This window comes from Felis catus, chromosome D1, assembly GCF_018350175.1.
Source record: "Felis catus isolate Fca126 chromosome D1, F.catus_Fca126_mat1.0, whole genome shotgun sequence".
NCBI classification, from domain to species: domain Eukaryota; kingdom Metazoa; phylum Chordata; class Mammalia; order Carnivora; family Felidae; genus Felis; species Felis catus.
In genome coordinates this window covers 24519784-24527734 of record NC_058377.1, presented here as the reverse complement: position 1 = coordinate 24527734, position 7951 = coordinate 24519784, and positions in this window count along the sequence as shown.

Here is a 7951-nt window from a genome sequence, read left to right as displayed (position 1 = left end):
GAAAACAAGAATACTTACGAGGTGCTCACTTTAAGATACTAATATTATTATAAAAGTACAGCGAATAGTTTATTACTGAGACAAACAGATAAATGGAACAGAAAATCCACACAGACACAAATACACAGGGGTTTTAGAGAATTATAAAGGCTATATTTGAAAGTAATGAAGAAAAGACAGAATACTGTTTTCATAGGACAAAATGAGTTTTCTTGTACCCCACCACTAATTTCCTTGGTTATTAACATACCTGTATGGTACATTTGCCATAATTAATGAACCAATATCAACAAATTATTATTAATGTTCACACTTTATTCTGATTTCCTTAGTTTCTACCTATTTTTTTTCCAGTCTAGGATACCACATTTCTATTAGTCATCAGGTATGTATAGGCTCTGTATGGCTGTAACAGTTTCTCAGTTTTTCATTGTAATGAACTTGACAGTTTTGAGTACTAGTCAGGTATTTTGCAGAATATCCCTCAATTTGGATGTTACTGAGGATCTTCTGATATGGCTTGTATTACGGCTTTTAGGGAGAAAGAATTGTTTGATAGATTTCAAGAGTGAAGCCCTCTGGTCCCATACTTTTCTGTGTTGGGAGTTATTAAATTACTGATTCAATCTTTTACTTATTATAGGTCTGTCCAAAATTTCTATTTCTTCCTAATTCATGTTTGGTAGGTTGTATGTTTCTAGGAAGGTATCTATTTCTTCTAGGTTATCCAGTTTGTTGGCATGTAATTGTTCATAGCAGTCTTTTATGAACCTTTGTATTTCTGTGGCATCAGCTGTAATGTCTGTGCTTTCATTTCTGATGTTATTTGAGTCTTCTCTTTTTTCTTAGTAGTCCACGTAAAGGTTTGTCATTTCATCTATCTTAAAAACAAAACCGCTCAGTTTTGTTGATTTTTTCTATTGTTTTTCTGTTCTCCATTTCACTTATTTCTACTCTGATCTTTGCTATGTCTTTCCTTATGCTAAATTTGGACTGTGATTTTTTTTCTTTTTCTAGCTCCTTGAGGTGTAAGGTTGTTTTATTGCTTTCTTTTTGCCTGTAGAAATAAAATACGTTCACTAAAGAAAATTTGGGGAGGGGAACCTGGGTGACTCAGTCACTTAAGTATCTGACTCTGTATTTCAACTCAGGTCATGTGCTCAAGATTTGTGTGTTTGAGCCCCATGTCTGGGCTCTGCACTGCAGTGTGGAGCCTGCTTGGGATTCTCTCTCTGCCCCTCCCCCCATCAAAAATAAACATTTTTTAATAAAAAAATTATTTTTAACTACAAAATTGGGGGGAAAGGAAAAGTAACATGACTAAGAAAAACAACCATTACCCTACCATGCAAAATCATTACTCATATTATGATGCATTTCATTCTATATACTTATAATTACTTTTTACTTTGCAAAAATACAAGTACTTCAGACATATAGTTTCGTATTGATTTCAGATTTTATTTATTATCTCTTAAGATATAATTGACACATAACATTGTACTGGTTTTAAGTATATAACATGATGATTTGGAGTATGTATATATTGCAAAATGATTACCAGAATAAGTTAAAACAGTCTATTTTGAGTTGATAGGAGCTTAACTTCAACCACCTACAAAAGCTTCACCTTTTAGTTGAAATTATAGCAGCTATAATATTTTAATACTCTTTTCTTTTGACTTTTATATTAAAGTTAAGTGTCTCTCATATGCCATTCTATTACAGAATTAGAATTTTCCAAGTCTGACTGTATATTTACCTTTACCAGTGTGTTGTTAACTTTTGTATGATTTCACGTCGCTGATTAGTGTCTTTTCATTTCAGCTCGAAGGACTCCTTTCATCATTTCTTGCAAGGCAGGTGTAGCAGTGACAAACTCACTCAGCTTCTCTTTGTCCGGGAAAATCTTGACTTCTCCTTCATATCTGAAGGATAACTTTGCCAAACTGAATATCTGGCTGGCAATGTTTTTTCTTTCATCAATTTCACTGTCCTTCCACTCTTGCCTAGCCTATAGGGTTTCTGCTGAGAAATCTGCTGATAGACTAATGAAGGTTCCTTTGTAGGTTATCATCGTTGCCTTGGATGGTTACAGGATTCTCTCTTTATCTTTAATTTTTGACAGCTTCATTATAATGTGTTTTGGGAAAGTTGTTTTTTGCATTGAGATAATACAATGACTTATTAGCTTCATGAATTTGGATGTCCAAATCTCTCCTCAAGTTTGAAAAATCTTTAGTTATTATTTATTTAAATAAACTTCCTGCTCCCTTCTCTCTTTCTCCCCTTTCTCCTATCTAGGAATCCAGATAATCCTAATATTTTTTTCCCTTTTGACGGAATCTCCTATATCACATGTGCTTTCTTCATTCTTTTCCATGCTTTTTCTTACTTATCCTCAAACAGGGTTATTCCAAAGTTTTTATCCTCTAAATTATGTGGTCTTCCATTTGCTTTACTCTAATGCTGATGCTCTGTTACATTTTTCGTTTTATTTATTGAGTTCTTCAGGTCCAGAATTTCTGTTCAGTTCTTTTTTTTTTTATGTTTTCTATCTCTTTTGAAAAAGCCTCACTCTGAACATACATTTCTTGCATGATTTTACTGAATTGTCTTTTTTGAGTTTTCTTATAGTTTGTTGAGCTCCTTCATAAAAGATATTTTGAATTCTTTATCAGCTAGATTATACAATTCCATGCCTTTGAGCTCAGTTATTGGATAATTATTATTATCTTTTGGTGATTACATTTCAATTTTTTCCCACAATCCTTGTAGTTTTGCATTGCTGCTTTTGCATTTGAAGGTGCAGACATCTCCTTATATCTTTTCTTATTGTCTTCAGATTGGATATTCTGTTTGTTGGTGCTGTTATTATCTAGGGCTCTCTCTGCCTTTGTATGGGTACACCTGTTCCATTTTTCTCGTTTCTTCTTGTGGCTGATTTCTTAAGCTTTAACGTCTTCTCCCACGCTTACAATTCAGTAGGCTGGCTATTAGAAACCTTTCTTTTGTTACAGAAGGTGGCGCTACAGCTCAAGTTTGTGGTTTCTTCTTTGCCCACAGACCCAGGTTTGTTTTCTGAGCACACTCCGTGTCTACCAGAACTTGCTCTCACCTCTGTTCTTGGCAACATGCACAAGGAGCTGGCTGCAGAATGGGGGAGGTGTGGGTTTAGCTCTTGGGGTGTTGGGGATGCCTGTAGACCTGGTAGGGAGATCCCCAGGGTGTAGTACTTACAGAGACTCATGAATGGACTTCTAGCTGAACACAGTGCTCTTTGATATTCTTACCTGCCTCTTTCCCAATCTCTTCCTTCCTCCCTGTCATAGAGGTACCTTCTCAGTACTCCATGTGATGCTGGAGGAAGAAGAGTTTCTCCAGCTGCTTTCCATGCCAGTGAAGTAGCTGGATGCTCACTCATCGCTTTCCTTTTCCCCTGGGGGAGAGGTCACCAAGCCTGATAGTTCAGCCCCATACAATGTTGCCTTGGTGGTGGGGACAGGATAGTACTGGTAAAGTTCTTTTTATTCCCACGGCACCCAAATTCCCTCTTTCTCTCTCTCTCTCTCTCTCTCTCTCTCTCTCTCTCTCTCTGTCTCTTGCTCCAGTGTCATTGTTCTGGAATCTCCCTTGGAGAAGGCTGGACTTCAGCAATTTACTTTTTGTCTGGACATCTGCCCAGGTCAGCACTCTCTGGGTTTTTTTTTCTGACCATGGCAAGAGTAGTTAGGGCAGGCCAGTTGTTGCTGTTGGTTCCACAGCTAATATTTAGGTCTGTCTGCCTATTATCAGATATATACATGGGCAAAACTCCTACTGGCTCCTTTCATGTATGCCATTGGATCCCATAACCCCCACAGAGTCACTTCTGTTCTTAGATGGATGTCTAATTTCTTGTTAGAAAGAGTGGGGGCAAAAAAGGAGGAACATCTTACACCACCATGATGCTGATGTCACTGTCTCTCCCCATGTAATTTTTATTCAGTCATTTATTTATATCAGTGTAGACACAGGGATTATTTTATATAGGTTATAATCCAATAGTACATTATTTGTTTTGTTGCTAAACCTGTTCCTGCTCTGGCCATTGGCAGCTCTCTTTTGTTTGGCCCCTGTGACCCTGTGACCTTCCTTATCATTGTGTTTCATTGTTACTGTTGTTTGCTTATTTGTTTGGAACACTTGCTTACTGGCACTGGCACATGCTCCAGGCTAATCTTGAATATTTCCTGCCCAGTCTACAATCACTCATTTACCCAAAAGCCCTGTTCCTGTTGTTGAAGACTGGTATTAGAAAACAAGATCTAGACACTGGGACATCATAGTTTTAGGCTCTGCTGACAGAGCAGGGAAATATATATATGTATTTACGTATATACGTATATATACATATATATATATATACATATACATATGTATATACATATATACATATATACATATATATACATATATACACGTATATATATACATATATACATATACATATATGTATATATATGTGTATATATGTATACTAAGCCCTCCATATATACATAATTATAAATATTTTTATATGTATTTTCACCTGTATCCATCTGTATCTTTAATAAGTTAAACATTATTTGACATTGATGTCTGTAACTGTAATCCGTTATCACAAGGATTATTCCAGACTTCTCCCTTTATTTATCTGTAACTTCCAAGAGTGAGAAAACTAGATCCCACCAATCTGGATCCATTTAATTAAGTATTCAATTAAAGCATACTGTTCGGTAATGGTAAGCTGCACCCTCATGGAGGGAAAACTTTATTAACTAGAAGACATTGCTATATCGTCCTTTTGGTCGATGGTCTTAGAGACTCCACTCATTTTCAAAGTTACTTAAGTCAGTTTCCTTCCCCACCACTCCATTCAGTACAGTCGTTTCATACATTTGTAATATAGTTTGACTCTTTTATCATAGTCTGCATCATATCCTGGGATCCTCTATTCTTCTAAGTGATCTTTTTATTTGCACACATTGAGGTTTACCCCTTGTAGTATGAGGTTCCGTAGGCTTGAACAAACACATATAGTCATGTATCCACCATTAGAGTATTGTACGGAATAGTTGTACCACCCTAAAAAAATCTCCTATGCTTCATCTACTCAACCCTACCCATACTCTAAATACGTGGCAACCACTATTTTACCATTTCAATATTTTTGCCTGTTACATATTATCATATAAATGGAATCATGCAGTATGTAGACTTTTCAAACTGACATTTCACTTCACAATCTGCATTTAAGATTCATTCGTGTCTTTACATACTTTACCTGGCTTGTTAGTCCATTTCTTTTTATCACTGAATAGTATTCCATTGGAAAATGTATCACAATTTGTTTATACATGCACCTAGTCAAGAACATCTTGGTTGGGGCACCTGGGTGGCTCAATCAGTTAAGTGTCTGACTTCTGCTCAAGTCATGATCTCATGGTCCATGGGTTTGATCCCAGTGTTGGGCTCTTGCTGACAGCTCAGAGCCTGGAGCCTGCTTCAGATTCTGTGTCTCCCTCTGTGCATGAGTCTCTCTCCCACTTGTGTGCTCTCTCTCTCTCTCTCTCTCTCTCTCTCTCTCTCTCAAAAATAAATAAATAAACTTGAAGAAAAAAGGAACCAGATTTCTTAGGTTGGACTCCCAAATCCGCTTTAAAAAAAAGAACATCTTGGCTTCTTCCAATTTGGGGAAATAATGGATAGAGCTGCTATAAACATGAATCCGCAGGTTTTCATATGTGTATACTTTTCTTTTTTAAACATTTTTTAAGCTTATTTATTTATTTATTTTTGAGACAGAGAGTTCAAACAAAAGAGGGACAGAGAGAGGGAGAGAGAGAGAATCCCAAACAGGCTCCACACTGTCAGCGCTGAGCTTGACCTGGGGCTGGAACCCATGAACTGTGAGATTATGACCTGAGAAGAAATCAAGAGTCGGATACTTAACCGACTGAACCACCCAGGTGCCCCATATGTATATACATTTTCAAAACAGTTGGGTAAGTAACTAGATCAATTCATGGATTATATAGTAAGATTATATTTAGCTTTATGAAATATTTCCAGTTTTCCATACTTCTATATCATTTTGTATTTCCTTCAGCAAAGAATGAAAGTTCCTGGGATGCCTGGGTGGCTCAGTCGGTTGAACGGCTGACTTCGGCTCAGGTCATGATCTCACAGCTCGTGAGTTCGAGCCCAGCGTTGGGCTCTGTGCTGACAGCTCAGCTCGGAGCCTGGAGTCTGCTTCGGATCTGTGTCTCCCCCTCTCTCTGCCCCTAACCCACTTGCATTCTGTCTCTCTCTCTGTCAAAAGTATATAAACATTAAAAAAAGAAAAAGAATGAAAGTTCCTGTGCTCGACATTCTTGGCAGCAATTTGCATTGTCAGGTTTTTATTTATTTTTATTTTTAGTAATATCTCATTGTGGTTTTAGTTTGCACTTTGCTAATGACAAATGATATAGAGCATTTTTTTATATACGTATTTGCCATTTGCAGATCTTTTTTTTCAATCTTTATTTTTGAGAGAGAGAGAGAGAGACAGAGCATGAGCAGGGGAGGGGTAGAGAGATAGGGAGACACAGAATCCGAAGCAGGCTCCAGGCTCTGAGCTGTTAGCACAGAGCCTGACGTGGGGCTCGAACCCACAAACTGCAAGATCATGACCTGAGCCAAAGACGGACGCTTAACCGACTGAGCCACTCAGGCGCCCCATTTGCAGATCTTTGATGAGGTGTCTGTTCAGATCCTCTGCCCATTTTCTGTTTAGGTTTGATTTCTTATCGAGTGTTAAGCCTGCTTTGGAAACATTTCACCCACTCTATGGCTTGTCTTTTTATTCCCTTAGCAGTGCCTTTCACAGAGGAAAAGCTTTAAATTTTAATAAAGATCAACTTAATTTCTTTTTCCTGCTTTTGGTGTGGTATATAAAAGACCCATCATTGGGGCGCGCCTGGGTGGCTCAGTCGTTTGAGCGTCCGACTTCAGCTCAGGTCATGATCTCACAGTTTGTGAGTTCCAGCCCCGCATCAGGCTCTGTGCTGACCGCTTGCTCAGAGCCTGGAGCCTGATTCAGATTCTGTGTCTCCTTCTCTCTCTGCCCCTCCCCCGCTCACGCTTTGTCTCTCTGTTTCTCAAAAATAAATCAATGTAAAAAAGACTTAAAAAGAAAAAAAAAAAAAAGACCCATCATCAAACCCAAAGTCTACATGGATTTTCTCTATTTTTTTTTTTTAGGGCTTCTATAGTTGCACATTTTGCCTTTAGGTCTATAATCAATTTTGTTTTAATTTTTTTGTGCAAGGTGTAAGGTCCATGATTGGGTGCTTTTCTTTTTTGGCATATAAACATTAGATCATTACAGAAGCATTTGCTGAGAAGACTATCCTTTCTTCATTGGATTGCCATTGTACTTTTATCAAAAATTAGTTGACGGTATGTGTGCAAGTCAATTTCTGGGCTTCCTAATCTGTGTATCTAAATTTATCACCAATATGACACTGTCATGATTACTTTAATTTTATAGTAAGCTTTGAAATCGGGCAGTGAGGCTCTAATTTTGCTCTTCTTGTGTTACCTATTCTAGGTCTTTTAGCTTTGCATGTAAATTCTAGAACCTGCTAATGCCTACAAAATGGCTTGCAAGAATTTTGACTAATTTCGGTGAACCCATACATTAAATCGGGCAGAATTGACAACTTAATATTTTTTTGAATTAGTGAACATGAAACATCTTCCTGTATGTTTTAGATCTTTGGTTTCTTTCACCAGTGTTTTGCAGTTGGCTGAATAATACTCTGTACATATTTATGATCCCTAAGTATTTCATTTTTATGCTATTGTAAATAGTATTTTTCAATTCTAAGTCCAATTGATCATCTTGATATATATAAAAGCAATTGACTTTTGTGTATTAACCTTG